At 36.5% G+C, this 16,755-nt stretch overlaps 1 protein-coding gene across 1 annotated transcript in view; it reads right to left on the bottom strand.

Moving 5' to 3' along the window:
• Window positions 1-16,755, bottom strand: part of LOC118846792 (60S ribosomal protein L12-like) — a 126,403-nt gene that overhangs the window by 71,361 nt on the left and 38,287 nt on the right. The window lies entirely within an intron of this gene.

The raw sequence follows: 16,755 nt of genomic DNA, 5'->3' as shown, positions 1-16,755 counted from the left end.
ACAGATATGGAAATAAAAGACTTCAAGAAAGCATTTGTAGTAAAGTTTTTAATTTTTGTGACTAAAATGATAATGATGTTATCAGGTCACAAGGGATTACATTTTCACTCTTTAGGTAAGGAGAAAAAATGTGATGCATTTGATTTTAATCATCTTGAGTTTAAATATTGACAAGACATCAAGATGGAACTGTTCACTTAGCAGTAGAAAATGCAATACTAGAATTTAAAAAAAAGATCAGGACTGGAGATAGATATTTGGATGCCATATCTAAAGCAGTGATAATTGAATCCATGTCAATTTTACTAAAAAGGAAAGGAGGAAAATAGATGCCAAGCTCCTTGAGTACAGGTACTGTTGAACTTTTGTCCCTATCCCTAGTATCTGACATAGTCCCTATCACATGTTCAGATACTGAAAGGATCTATGACTTCATTGAATTTTCTTTAATCACATAAATTGTAACCTCCTTATTCAGTTTCATGAAATAATCTATGGAAAATACATTCTTAATCTACTTAGATATTCCCACATGGATAGTAAGACAAACCTCTTTTGAGTGTTATGGGCATCTAGGAAGGTCTGCAATGTTGTAGACTTTGAAGCAACTAGCACGATGTCACAGCAGTTAGGAGTATCTGAAGGACCACAATCTCCATTGGGAAGCAATTTCCAATGTGGATTCTTTAGTAGGTTGCCTGTTTCTCTTACATAGTGAGTATACAAAAAATACCTGATGAATTGAAATGAGTCTGTACAAAGAAAAGATACCAGGGCTAATGATAGCACCTCAAGGAATTGCTACATTTAGGGTTTGGAAGGGTGAAGAAGAATCAACAAGAGACAGTGTAGAAATAGAGGATTAAATGGAAAACTAGGATAGTGTAGTATAGAAATGGTCAAAGAAATACGAAGTTTAAGAAAGTAGCCAGTAGTATCAAGCTTAACAGGGAGAAGGAGGAGGATGATGACTAAGAAAAGGTCAATGGTGTTCATGATCCTTTTAATTTTGAAAAAATTTTCATTAAAAAATGAAGTAATGAAGAGTCAGATGCTTTAATAAAAAGCCTCCTAGAATTTTCATTAACCTTCTTATCTGTTCTCTGAACTGGAATAAATGTCACTGTTCAATTGTCTTTTTATTGCTTTGGCACATTGGTTTGGGAAACATGTTGGGGCATCAGCTTTCTGGCTCTTCCTTCAGATAGCCACTGTGATGATTGCTGTCAGCCACTTAGGACTATTCTAATGGCATAACAACTGGTTGAGTTGCCAGTCAATGATAATGAGCAAGGAGTGCCATCTACTCACTTGGGTCCATCAGAATAATTTTATTCTGCAGTATGATAATTACAGCATCATAGAAATAAGAAATGGAAAACTCCCAACTCATCTTTGGGATCATGCCTTTCACTTAGTGAGTTCATTTCAGTGACTTCATATGGCACAGAAAGCCTGCCTTTGTGTTTATTTGGATCTTATTATGCCAGAGACCATCTACTATTTATTGTGGCATATGTCAACCTTTAATTTTTTTAAACTTCTTCCAAATTGGGGTCAGTTTATTAGCTATGTATACAAGCAGCTGAGCCCTCTCCACTCTATCAACCACTTCCCCTCGACTTCAGTTAGAGCAGTTACTAAAAGGCTAATGAAAAACATGGGAAGCAGAGCTGGTCTGACATCCCCCTATCATCCTCTACCTAAGCACAGGCTAACAGAATCTCCTTAGTCTATCATTTACAACCTCAGAGGGAAACTGCAATACAAAGACTAATCTTCTGAGTAAATATTATACAGGCCACAGGTCAAAAGCTGAATGTTTTTAAACTGTCAAATTCAAGTCAACCTATACCCTATATTGACTTTTAAACCATGATTTTTATTTTATTGGGCTTTATTATGACTTACTGTGATTCAGTTCTTATAAGAGAAATATAGCCTTATTGGGAGACAAACAGAAATCTGGATAGATTGGATATCAAAAACAAACCTAAAGATGCTAATGACAAAATGATGGATTCTTCCACAATTACAAGATGTCATGCTGCTACAGCAATAAAAGAATGTATCAATAAAGGACTCTATGATGCAGGAGCTTTAAAAAGAAAACCCAAAATTATTTCTTTCAACAGTAAGTATAACATATCTTTAAAGACTGTACAATATAACATGATTCATTAGTGATATTTCTTTTCCTAGTGAAGTATTAGTTCCAGTGAAACAAGCCCTGGATTTGTATACAGCTGACCAGGGTTTCCATCCTGGCTATACTATGTTTTACCTATAGGACCTTATATGTTACATTATTTCTCTGGTGTGCAATCACTCATCTGTCCAAAGATACTCTGGTCACTCAGAGTTTGAAATCTATGATCTAATGAATTACATATTTTATAAACTGATATTAATGGCCACGTGGATTAATCAGAAAAGTGCTAGACTTGGCATCAGGAGATCTGGTTTTGAATCTTGCTAGATACATTCATTATATCTGTGACTGTGGGTAAGTCACATTATCTCTCAAAATCTCAGGTCCCTCAACTTCAAAATGGAAATAGCAATGCATACTTTACCTACCTCATACAGTTGTTGGGGATAAGTGTTTTCTAACATCTTACAGCGCTATTGCAATAATAAATAAATGGACCAAGAAAACATTCCTTGATCCCATGATTAATATTTTTTGCAGTATCACTCTATAACCTGTTTTATTTAGATTCTCATAATAATAGCAATAATAAAAAAATAACCTGTACTTTGTCCCATTTGTTCCTCATAACAACCCTGGGAGGTAGATACTATCATTATCCCCATTTTATAGATAAGAAATCTGAAGCAAGTAGAGGTTCAGTGTATTTCCCAGGGACACACAGCTAGCAAATATCTAATGTCATATTTGAAATCAAGTCTTCCTGATTCTAGATCCAGAGCTATACCCACTATTTTAATCTTTTTTGGTTTAACAAATCACCTTTCTGGTGGCTCGGTGGTAGGAAGGGATTCCATTTCTGGCCCATTCATGAGATTTTGAGGCATCAAGGTGGTATATTAGATGGAAAAATAGACTTGGATTCAAAAAGACCCATCTTTTAATCCTGCCTCAGACACCATCTATCTGTCTGTGTAACTATGGGAAAGTCACTTAAATTCTTCATGCCTCTCTTTTTTCATCTGTAAAATGACAGAGTTAGAGTCCATGACCTTTAAGATCCCTCCTAGTACTGAATCTATGATCCTTTGAGGAATGTGTGAGTTCATCAGAATGAGGAACTCCTACATAAGAGAACTACCAATTTGGATAGAAACCTTTGTTTTACCTTATATACTTAGAAAGTTGAAGAGAGCACTTGACAGCTCAAGGTCTCACAGCCAGCACCTGTTAGATTCAGAACTCCAAATGTTCCTGACACCAAGATTAGTTTTCTATTATCTTTGATATCATATGACATCTCTTTTCATGAGAAGAAGCTAGTTGTAGTGGATAGTTCAAGACTTGAGTTCAAATCCCACCCAGATACTTATGCTGAACATGAAATTTAGTTTCTGCCTGACTCATTTTCTTCATCTATAATATGGAGACTATAATAATACCTACCTCACTAAGTTGTTGTAAGGATCAAATGAAATGGCATGTCTAGCACTTTGCAAACCTTATATTACTATGTAACTGCTAGCAGTGATTATCTATATTTTTGGATTAAAGAAAGGATCTATAAGTGGATCTTTTATTACACTTCCCAGCAGATCCCCAGGAAACTTTTGCCATTAATATTTATGGATTCATGAGCTGCTAGGTTTGGAAAGGAACTTAAAAGTCTCCAATAGTTATTTTTTCCCAGTATTCCCCACAGCTTCATTTTTTTTTTTAATTCATTGTTCCAGATCTCAACAGCTTTAGATGAGCAAAGATTCAGAGGAGAATGAAAAGAAAGGCAGGGTTCCCCCAACTGTCTTACAAATCCTTTATCTATTTTTGGAGAGGATCAAAGCAACCTGGCTTCCTTTCAAATTAGCAAGCATGAAATTTGGTTGTTAATTAACACAACTGCACTTGTTTTCTCAATAGTGTCTTTGTTATCCGCTAGGTGAAAGATCAAATTGAAAAAGGGTTATTTAGAGGACAGCCGTTGAATGATAGAGAAGAAAGTATCTGAATACATAACCTTTGCTCCCAACAGAGTACCTAAATCTCCCTTTCTAGCTGGTAAACCCTTTGGAGTATTTGATGCCTTCATCCCTAAGGTTTAGAATTTATTGTGATATAAAGAAAACCTGAAGGGCAGTTAACTACCACCCTCCCTGTTAAGTATGTATAGTAGAGAATTTACTATCCTAATTTTGGCATTGTTCTCCTACATGTTAAAAATTTTATTCTGGGGGCAGAGTCAAGATGGCGGCTGGAAAGCAGGGACTTGTGTGAGCTCCCCCCCTCCTCCGGTCCCTCCAAAAACCTATAAAAATGGCTGTGAACAAATTCTAGAGCTGCAGAACCCACGGAATAGCAGAGGGAAGCAGGGTTCCAGCCCAGGAAAGCCTGGATGGTCACTGGGTAAGGTCTATCACACGGAGCTGGGAGCGGAGCGGAACAGAGCCCAGCCTAGACCAACCAGACCGGGAGCTGGGCAGAACAGGCCCTAGCACCCTGAATCAGTGATCTGTGGCAGCTACCAGACTTCTCAACTCACAAACACCAAAGACAACAGAGAAGGTTAGTGGGAAAACCTGAGGGGACAGAGTGAAAGAAGTTCACTATTTGGCCACCACCCCAGGGGCAGCAGAGGTGGTGCAGCTCTGAGGACAGAACTACAGCTGTAGTTGCTTCCAGCCCCAGGCCTACATGGTGGGAGGAAGTAAGTGGCAGATCAGAGCTGGAGTGCAGAGCCTGCTTAAGATCTGAGTTGCAGTCCAGGTTGGCTGTTCTTGGGGGAGGAGGAGTGCTGGTGTGGCAGAGCTTACTGTGTAGAAATAGCTCTGAAAACAACAGCATAAACCCCTCAAGCTAGGGCAAAGTACTGTCTACTCTACAAGCAGTCATACCCCCCATGAAAAACTCAAGGGCCAGTAGTTGGCTGGGAACATGGCCAGGCAGCAAAAATGAACTCAGATTCAGACTCAGACTTTGGAATCTTTCTCTGGCGAAAAAGAAGACCAAAACATACAGCCAGAAGAAGTCAACAAAGTCAAAGAGCCTACATCAAAAGCCTCCAAGAAAAACATGGACTGGTCTCAGGCCATAGAAGAGCTCCAAAAGGATTTGGAAAAGCAAGTTAGACAAGTAGAAGAAAAATTGGAAAGAGAAATGAGAGTGATGCAAGAAAACCATGAAAAACAAGTCAACAACTTGCTAAAGGAGAATTTTAAAAGATATTGTCAATTTTCAAGAGATCTCTAAGACATGATGATACTAAAGTGTCCAGATTAATATTATTACCCTCAAAAAGTGCAAAAAGTGGCCAGGAAGTTATTAGTAACAATTAAATCATATGCACAATTTCTCATCTCTATAAAATCTCTCTGAAAATGGTCTTTGCATGCATCATGATAAAAATACAAGAAAGGAGCAATCAGGCTTTTGGAAAAAAATATGTACTATACACCACATCCTCATAGTCATTCAATTAACTGAAGTATAGAAAATACAAGATTCTCTCACACCCCCCACACACAAACACATACTTTAATATGTTTATTATTGTGCTTATTATCTGTTAATACAAAAAGTACCTGATTCAGTAGAGTAACATACAGCCTTCAAGACACCCTCACAAAAAATATTTTTAGAATTTCCCCAAAGTAATTTCTATCAGGTGTTATAAAGGGATAAAAATTACTTTTTCTATTTAGCTTTCACATGCAGAAACATGTGAACAAGGAGACTAGCATAACACCTGAAAACCCCTGAGTATGGACAGTAATTATCATGCTTGTTTATATTCTTGGCAATAAAAAATCCAACTTCTTAGTAACTTCATATGATTACAGCCTTCCAGAGACTTTGTATTGCCTAAGCACTAATTTAGGATCTGGTGGAATGGAAAACTCTTAGAACATTAACCCTTCCCTAATGGCCACTTGCCAAAAGTTACTCAATGGGTGAACAGAGTATATCTAATTTTGATTCCTATTTGAGCTCTGCAGAAAGGGCCCTATGTATCTGAAACACAACAATTCTTTATTTTAACAAGAAGGAAAACTTAAACTATATTACATACCATTTATTCATATTAATTTTGTCATAAGTGAATAATAAACCTGAAAGTAATAAAAATTAAAATTCAAGCTACATCTTTGCCAAATGACTTCTGAGACTTAGATTGGAAAAAAATGCAGCAATGTAACTGTCATCAGTGGATACTTCTAATTTAGAAACATTATTTGGTCACAGTTGTGTCTGCACTCAGTAGATTAATTCAGAATGCAATCTTCTTTGACAGAGTATGCCATATAAGCTAGACTTTGAGTAAAGGAACCAAGTAGGGAAAACTGTAGGGTTTTGGTTTTGATTTTTCATTGAACTTTCTCCTTATGCCCTCCAAGCATGTCAGGAAAGAGGAACAGTTTTCCTTTTCTTCATTAACTAGTCACTGATTTCTTGGTAGATCCCTTCCCTTCAATACCATCCTCTTCTCTTCAGGTTTAAGGTGGATATGGTATTATAAATACTCAAGTTTGTACTAATAAAAATTCTACCAAATACATATGCTTTATATCTATATACTCAGAGTATTCTGGAAGGAAAAGAAAGCAGGAAAATTAAAGATTTGCTAACCCTTCATTTCACCTTTTTTTCCTTTATTTTGATGTAGAATCTATGGTGGGACCAAGAAGGACAGTATTTTGCAGGAAAAAAAAGTAAACTATGGGTAAACACTGGAAGTATGAATAAAACAAGCAAATGATGGAAATAACATTGAGATTTGTGTGGTATGTACTTTCCACGTAAGAGAAAATCTGATAAATGAAGAGTCAAGAGCTGATTACAACTACCAGTTTAAAACTTCAGGCATTCTCTAACCATAATAACCTTTTGAAAATCTTCTTTAATATCATAATCCCCCATGGAAATCTCTAGAGTTTACTATAAATGAGAATCTGCCTCAAGAAGAAATGTGGAACTATGCTTATGAAAATGGATTGGAAATGAATGGGGCCACCTTACAGATAGGGCAATGGGCTCAAATAAAATAGTCAGCTGTGGCAATAAAATCCAATTTCCCTAAAGTTCTGATTTGGCTTTGTAGACACTATAGAAGAAAAGGATTCAGTATGAATATTTATGAACTAGAACTTGCATTGATTATTAGGAGTTTGCTATATAATAGATTTAGTTATATTCCTACTCGAATTTTAACATTTCCCCCTCTTGCATAATGCAGTTTACGTATAGTGCTCATTCCTCATGATGGTATGGGCAATATAGGACATAGGTGAAGCCCCTTGTTCTTTTAATTGCTGATGTTAATTAGTCTCCTGGCTGCCTTTCCTTTATTCTCAGGCTTCCTCAGAAAGGTAAACTTTTTTTTTTCCATATTTCTACAGTGTAATGTGACCTATACTATGGCACTAAAGTATACTGCCGGGTGAGTAATGCTTTGTAAAGCTTAATTAGTGATATTATGTGGTTTGGTTTTCAATTGTCAAAACTTCTTTGGACAGCATTAAGGAGTCCCATGGTAGTTATTGTGGCTTGGGCAAAGACATTCTTCATATCAATAAACAAACATTATGGAATCCACAACGGAGGAAGATGAGAACTCACCAATTTGAAAATACACTGAATATGTCACTGTACTCTCTCTCAATGGCTTAGCAACACCTCTAAAATGCTTTTCTGTTCTTCTTTCTGAGAGAATAGATTGAGTAGGGGAGAGAAGACCTTGTGCTAAGAAAATGTGATTTTTTTTGAGATATTAAAATGAAACAATAAAAACTGTGCCAAACATCTTATGTTAAGCATAGCAAATTCTACATACAGTAATTATGGAGCTCCCTTTAGATCCTTACCTTTCTTTAAGACAGCTGGATATAAAAATGTGGTTTTTGATCAAGCATATCTCTGTGCTTTCTTATTTCTAGGGGAAAAAGGAAATAATGACAAGTATTCAAATCCTAATATTGCCTGTATTCTGCATTTGGAATACATAATATGATGAAGATGATGACAATGATAATATATTTATATGTGGATTTACAGTTTACAAATTGCTTTATATATGTTATTGCATGTTATTTCATATATGTTTATAGCATTCTTATGAGGTAAGTGCTATTTTTATCCTGATTTTACAGATAAAGAAATTGAAGTTGAAATACATTATGTGACTTGCCTAGGGTTATATAACTAGAAAATGGGTGAGGCAGAATTTAAGCAAAGGATTTCTTGACTTTAAGTTCACCTCTTTTTCTATCACATGACCTATCTGCTTCTATATACATCTTATAGTAATATTTGTATTAAGTCATTTCCTATTCTTTCTACATACCGTCCTCCATGTTTTGAATTCTCATCTTCATCAACACCTACTGGATTACCTGGGTTCCTTCAAGTCTCAGCTATAATTCCACCTTGTAAAAGTAGTCTTTTCTCCACCCCTGCCCCCATTGTTGGCACCTTCTCTTTTGATTACCTCTAATTTATTTGGTATGTAGCTTGTTTGTATATAGATATGTGCCTGTCATCTACCCCTTTAAATTGTGACTTCCTGGAGGGTGAGGATTGTTTTTGTCTTTCTTTGTATCTCAAGGGCTTAACACAGTACCTGGCACAGAGTGGGCACTTATTAAATACTTACTGACTTGACTTGCTGATCTTGTCATTCTTCGCCCCATGAAACAGAAGCAATAAAGAAATGATATAGAATCACCATATAATGTTAGATTTATATTATTAATCATTTTAATGAAAGGTGGGAATTTTCAAATGAGGATTCTATGATTGTTATCACAAAGATATGGAAAAAGGAAATCTGTCTATATTTTAACATCATTAGTCAGAAGAGTAATTACATAAATTGTTGTTTGTTTTTTTTCTGGAAAGAAACCACTGAGCCTCACTACTTGGCAGACTAATGTAAGTTACCTGCAGTGATTTTAACAGTGTAGTAAAAATAAGACTTTCCAAAACAAACTATGAAATGCAACTCGACGTCATTCAAAGTAAAAGTCTATTAATCATAGTTATACAGGAATGCCAGTTGTAATCATAACACTGAATATGTAATTTGTTGCCTTAACATTTAATTTTCTTAATTCTCCACTTACAAAAACAGTCCTCATATTAGCATAATCAAAAAGTCATGGAGAATTATAACTTTGGGTCTGAGCTGGGAAACGTGCAAAATTACATTTCAAATACCAACATATGTATTTACTTTCATATGTTTAAACTGGATCACAGTATTTAAAAAAAATCTTTAATATACCTCCACAATAGAAACAGAATGTTTAAAAAACTCTTGAACATGATTTGAACATGATTATATTTCTTTCAAGGAATATTATTCAACTAAATCATAGTTGTTTCTATCCCCACATAAAGGAGGGGAAAAAAGACATTTAAATATCTGGAATCATTTGAACCATTTGTAAATGGGGAAACTATTTTAAATGTTTATTCCTATGTGCTCAAGACAAAAATGGCACATCATCCACCTTTCAGATCATTATTACTGATTTAAGGGAATTTTCAGCCATGCTTGTGAAGTTGGACATTAATTGCATTACAAACCATTAGAAGAAGTTTTTTTTTAAAAAGCAAATAAACAAAAACATGATTTGTGATTTTGTTCACATAAAGAACTCTGAATCAGTGAACACATATTTACTAAGCACCTATGTTCCAGGCACTGTGCTAGGCACTGGGGGCATGAACACATTCTGAAGATAAAGTAATTCATACATTCTATCAAAAGAAGAACAAGTACATATAAGTATAAAAAGGATAATTTTATATCTCTATATACAAATATATGTATATATGTAAAAACATAAATACATATATATGTTTACTTATGCATATATGTATATTTCATTTACACATATACGTACATACATGCATATATACATATATACATACTTGGGAAATTATTTTCCTTGCAAATAAAAGAAATAAGGAAAGGCATTCCTCTAGAGGAATTATTTTTTAGTGAATTCCCTCTAATAATTCATATCAATACTTTCTCTGCAACTTAGACTATTAGAGAATTGCCTTGAACACTGAAAGGTTGTGACTTCCTGGTCACATAGCCCTTATATTTCGCTGAGAGAATTTGAAAACAAGTCTTTCTTACTATAAGGCTCATATTCTATCTATCTCTTGATGTTGCCTTTCAGATTGCAGTTTCAGAGTGAGGCAGTTGGTTGCACAGTGGATAGGACACTGGGTATGGAATCAGGAAGACTTGAGTTCAAATCCTGCCTCTGAAATATATTAACTGTGAGACTCTGGGGAAATCACAGCCTCTGTCTCCCTCAGTTTCCTCAACTGTAAGATGAAAATAATAACACCTATTTCCCAGGATTGTTGTGAGGATCAAATAAGAAAATATTTGTGAAGCACTTGGTACATTGTAGGCATCATATAAGTACAAGCTGTTACAATGATCATCATTATTTCCACAACAAAAGTTCAAGAAGAGGAATGATGAGACTTGAATTCAACTCCAGCTTTGCTAATATCTGAGCAATTTGGGGTAACTCACTTTTCTTTTCAGAGTTTAATTTTCTTAATCTATAAGGGGTTAGGGGTTAGGGGTTGAGCCAAGATGGCAGCTGGAAAGGGGGGACTTGCTTAACCTCTACCCCCAATCCCTCCAAACACCTGTAAAAATGGCTCTGAACAAATTCTAGAGCTGCAGAACCCACAAAATAGCAGAGGGAAACAGGTCTCCAACCCAGGAGAGCCTGGATGGTTGCCAGGAAGGGTCTGTCGCATGGTACTGGGAGCAGAGTACAGCCCAGCATGGGCCACACCAGGACAGACCAGACCTGGAGTCAGCCAGCAGAACAGGACCTACGGCCATGAATCATTGAGCTCTGGCAGTTACCAGACTTCTCAACCCACAAACCCCAAAGAACAGGTTAGTGGGAAACTATGGGACCAAGTTGACATTGGTCTGGCCACCAGCCCTGGGGGTGGCAGAGGAGGTGCAGTGGTGGTGGTCGCAGCTGCAGGAAGCTCCTGAGGCTGCTTCCAGAGATCCAGCATCAGATGCTTCCCAAGTCCTTGGCTCGCACGGTGGGAGGAATCTAGCAGCTGATCAGAGTGGGAGTGCAATGAGCCCTTTGTGGGCACAAAGGAAGGTTCTCTTTCTATGCCCTGCTTAGATCTGGACTGCAGTCCTGGTTGGCAGTTCTTGGGGGAGGAGGAACACTGCTGTGACAGAGCCTGGGGTGATGGTGGAGTAGAAGTAGCTCTGAAAACAGCAGTGCTTGGACCCTAAAGCTTGACACAAGGTACTCTCTACTCTACAAGCAGTAATATCCTGACAAAAAACTCAAGGGTCAAGTATTTGGCTGGGAACATGAACAGGCAACGAAAACAAACTCAGACTCAAACTCAAACTCTAGATTCCTTTTTTGATGACAAAGGAAATCAAAACATACAGCCAGAAGAAGTCAACAAAGTCAAAAAGCCTACATCAAAAGCCTCCAAGAAAAATATGAATTGGTCTCAGGCCATGGAAGAGCTCAAAAAGGATTTTAACAAGTAAGAATTAGAAGAAAAATTGGGAAGAGAAATGAGAGAGATGCAAAAAAATCCATGAAAAACAAGTCAATGACTTGCTAAAAGAGACCTAAAAAAATACTGAAGAAAATAACACCTTAAAGAATAGACTTACCTAAATGTTAAAAGAGCTCCAAAAAGGTAATGAGGAGAAGAATGCCTTGAAAGGCAGAATTAGCCAAATGGAAAAGGAGGTCCAAAAGATCACTGAAGAAAATACCACATTTAAAATCAGATTGGAGCAAGTGGAAGCTAATGACTTTACGAGAAATCAAAATATTATAAAACGGAAGCAAAGGGATGAAAAAATGGAAGACAATGTAAAATATCTCATTAGAAAAACCACTGGCCTGGATCCAGGAGAGATAACTTAAAAATTATTAGACTACCTCAAAGCCATGATAAAAAAAGAGCCTAGACATCATCTTTCAAGGCATTATCAAGGAGGACTGCCCTGATATTCTAGAGTCATAGGGTAAAATAGAAATTGAAAAAATCCACTGATCACCTATTGAAAAAAAATCTCAAAAAGAAAACTCCTAGGAATATTGTCACCAAATTCCAGAGTTTCCAGGTGAAGGAGAAAATATTGCAAGCAGCCAGCAAGAAACAAGTTGAGTATTGTGGAAACACAATCAGAATAATACAAGATCTAGCAGCTTCTGCATTGAGGGATCAGAGGGCTTGGAATATGATATTCTGGAGGTCAAAAGAGGTAGGATCAAAACCAAGAATCACCTACACAGCAAAACCAAGTATCATGCTCCAAGGCAAAATATTGATTTTCAATAAAATAGAGGACTTTTGAGCTTTCTCAATGAAAAGACCAGAGCCAAATAGAAAATTTGGCTTTCAAATATAAGAATCAAGGGAAGCATGAAAAGGTTAACAAGAAAGAGAATTCGTAAGGAACTTACTAAAGTTGAACTATTTTTTTTACATTCCTACATGGAAAGATGATGTGTGTAATTCAGGAGACCTTTCTCAGCATTAGGGTGGTTGATGGGAATATACATATATATAGACAGAGGGCACAGGCTGAATATGGAGGGATGATATCTAAAAAAAATAAAATAAATTTAAGGGGTTAGAAAGGAATATACTGAGAGAGGGGAAAAGGGAGAGATAAAATGGGGTAAATTATCTCACATAAAAGTGGCAAGAAAAACTGTGGCAAGGGAAGAGGTGGTAGGTGAGGGGGAATGAGAGACTCTTGCTCTCATCGGATTCTACTTGAGGAGGGAATAACATACACACTCATTTGGGTATCTTACTCCACAGGAAAGTAAGGGGAAGGGGATAAAAACAAGGGGGGATGATAGAAGGGAGGGCAGATGGGGGAGGATGTAATCAATACTTTTGAAAAGGGACAGGGTCAAGGGATAAAAATGAATAAAGAGAGACCAGATAGGATGGAAGGAAATATAGTTAGCCTTTCACAACATGAATATTGTAGAAGTGTTTTACATAATGATACATGTGTGACCTATATTGAATTGCTTGCCTTCCTAGGGAGGGTGGCTGGGAAGGGAAGAGCAGAGAGAATCTGGAACACAAAGTTTTAAAAGCAGATGCTCAAAAAATGTTTTTGCATGCAATCAGAATATATGCTATCTTGAAATGGGGGTGAGGGTAGAAATGAGGAGAAAATTTGTAATTCAAAATCTTGTGGAAATTGATGTTGAATACTAAAATATTAAATTAAAATGATAAAATTTTTAAAAAAGAATTTATCTTTTGGGCAACTCTACAGAATACATCAATGATATCAAACTCAAATGGGAACAGGGAAACTAAAGCTTGCATAAGCATGCTTGAGGGTCACTTATTGAAATAAAAAACCACACATTAACACAGAACATTATCTATGTTCTATTTTGCTTTTATTTATTATTTTTGCAATAATCACATTTTGTGTTCCTGTTGTACTGGGGAGCATTGCTAGGAAATGTTTGACACACCTGACCTACCTTATAATTTCCAGCATCCCATTCTATATGTCAGCATGTTTTAGTAGAATGAGCACTGACTCCCAAGTAAGAAAATCTGGTTTCAAATCATACCTTTGATGTCTATTTCCTCTGACTTTGGGCAAGGCATTTCATCACCCTTGGAGGTTCACAGATGATTGTAAAAATTAAGGGTTTAGACTAGATGACCTCTGAAGTCCCTTCTTGTTCTAGATCTTTGACCGTATGTTCCTAGTATCTTTATTTACAGAAGGGGAAAATGAGGCACCAAAAAGGTTCAATCACTTACCAGCTCAGCTATTAAATGGCAAAGCCAATACTTGAACCCCAGTCTTCTGATTCTAAGTTCAGTGCTCTTTCCAAGATATTATGATTCCTCTGTGATGCATATTTGTCAGTAAAAGCAGACAGGGACCCCAGATATTCATGATGTATGTGAGGAGTAAGTGAAGGAGGGAATTGTACACAAGTTCTGAATCTGAGGAACCAAATGTAGAAATGTTATTGGATTCAGCAGCAGGGCACAGGGAGCATGAAACTGGCTAATGCCATCTGGAGAAGCAAACAGAAGTTCAGTGGGCAACAATCAAAATTGAATGGGCTCTTATCCAACATAGCTGGTCAATGTGATCACCATCCAAATGTAAAAGATACAGCATTCCATCTTCAATCAATACATATTTATTGATAACTTATTCTTCATTTGCCCTACAACATATGGTATAAGCATTACACTTTCAGTGTGCATTGGGTAGAAGCTCTAAACTTTGTATGGTTAGACTTCTCATACAGCTGCTCAAAAGTAGTCTGTCGCACTGTGGCAGACCAAATGGACACTTGTAACTCTGCAATCATTTAATATCATGCTCTAATCAGCTAAGCATATCAGGTCACATTATGTTGTCCAGCAAAATGCCTTTCTAATTAATTAGTTATCTTATTGAAGAGTTGGATAAACCTTACCTATCCTTACCTAAATCCTTACCTAAACTAGTTCTCCCTCTTCATCTTTGCCTCCCGCCTCCCCTGGCTTCCTTCAAGTCTCAGAGAAAACCTCACCTTCTATAGGAAATCTTCCCCAATCTCTATTAATTCTAATACATTCCTTCAATTGGTTATCTATAATTTATATTGTACATCGCCTGTGTGATCATAGTTGTTTTCATATTGTCTCCCCATTAGGGTGTAAATTCCTTGAAGCCAGGGACTATCTTTTACTTTTCTTTGTACTCCCAATATTTAGCACAGTATCTGGCACATAGCATACTCTTGTTAAATGTTTATTGATTGACTGATCCTCTAAAATAACTTTGATAAGTTATCATCCAACCTTAGCTAGAGGGTGTCTGTTAATATGGACCTCCCTGTACTGATTCTAATTTTGGATTATTCCTTAGGAAATGCATTTCGTTTTATCAAACAGAAATATTCTTCTATGTGACTTCTACCCACTGATCCTAAGTGTGCCTTATGAAATCTAAAATACCAAGTTTAAACCTTCTTCTACATAACATTCTTTAATGAGTTATTTATTGAATACACACTACTTGCCACACATTTTGCTAAGGTCTAGGAGCTACAGGAAAAAGTTAAGATATGGTCCCTCAAAGTCAACTTTGTTTCTTGTCAAACCAAATTTTGGTAAATACCCTCAGTTGTTCCCCGATAAAATAAGATAAATTCAGAGTTGTAAGGTTATACAAGAGTTATTCAGTTAAAAAAATCAAAACTACATGAACTTTAGAGTTGGAACAGTTCAAAACATCCCCATGCAGGTATCCCCTCTATAATCCCTGACAACTCGTCACCTAACCTCCATTTGGGATCTCTAAAAAGCACTTTGTAGTTTGGGGAAAGCTTTTGTTGTTAAAAAAGTTTTACTTACATTGAGTTAGTCTCCCCCAACATTATCATTCAAACACTGAATAGCAGTTTCAAGTCCTCTCACCATCCTATTTTTTTAATGAAGACAAAAAATATGGGATATATTTATTTGAGTACCTTATCTTTAAAGAGCTATGTCCCTTGTTTTCTTAGAAATGGGATTTAGAATCTATTTAGAGTCTAAGGATTTCCCAGCCCCTGAAATATTCTCCTAGCATTTATGAGGTAGGTGTTATAAATGCTAGAGGAGTAACAACCACTTGTGTTGTAATACTGTGCGATTTGAGAAGAGGGTGCCAGAAATATCTTTCAAATCATTTTAGTCCATTCTCTTCTGGTTTACTTAAGTTATTACAACTATGCTTCCTCATAGGCTACATCAGAAGGACACAAGGCCTGACAGATCCTACACTAGTGGAACTATTAAGAACAGATGCTCAATAGCTATCAGCCACAGAAACTTTGAAAACTGTCACTAAGGCAGGTAAAAGGTTGTCATCTATTTTGTTTGAGATTCATAGGGATTTAACTCCTCAGGTCATAGGACCATAGATTTAGAACTGGAATAAGCCTTGGAAGCCCTCTAGTTCAAGCTACTCATTTATTATTTTTTTTAACAGATGAGGAAAAGGTTAAGTGATTTGCCTTACCAAATATGGCAAATCAAACAATACAGGTTGTTGTCATTCCAGCTGTTTTTCAATTGTGTCTGACTTTTCATCACCCCATTTAAGGTTTTCTTTGCAAAGATATTGCAGTGGTTTGCCATTTCCTACTGCAGTGCATTTTACATATGAGGGAGTTGGTACAAAGTTGCAAAGTCAATTCAAACCCTCAATTTCCTAACTCAAAGTCAACACGCATTACGCTCCAATATGCTGCCTCCCTGCTTACTTATTGCTTCAATTTACTTCAACCATGAAAGTCCTGCAGAAATATGTAAATTTAAATGCATGTACACACAAGCACATATATGTATGCTCACATGCATAAGCACATATATGTACATGTATGGATTTGTGCACATAAACACGTGTATGTACATAGTACACACATATACACATACATACGTATGCACATATGCATGCATGCCCATATATTTTTGTCATCATGTATAAGGATCCATTGTAGACATCAGAATCAAAGGATTCCTGGACTGACTTCAAGAAGGAT

This window comes from Trichosurus vulpecula, chromosome 4 (assembly GCF_011100635.1).
Source record: "Trichosurus vulpecula isolate mTriVul1 chromosome 4, mTriVul1.pri, whole genome shotgun sequence".
NCBI lineage: Eukaryota > Metazoa > Chordata > Mammalia > Diprotodontia > Phalangeridae > Trichosurus > Trichosurus vulpecula.
This window is presented reverse-complemented; position numbering and strand designations above follow the sequence as displayed.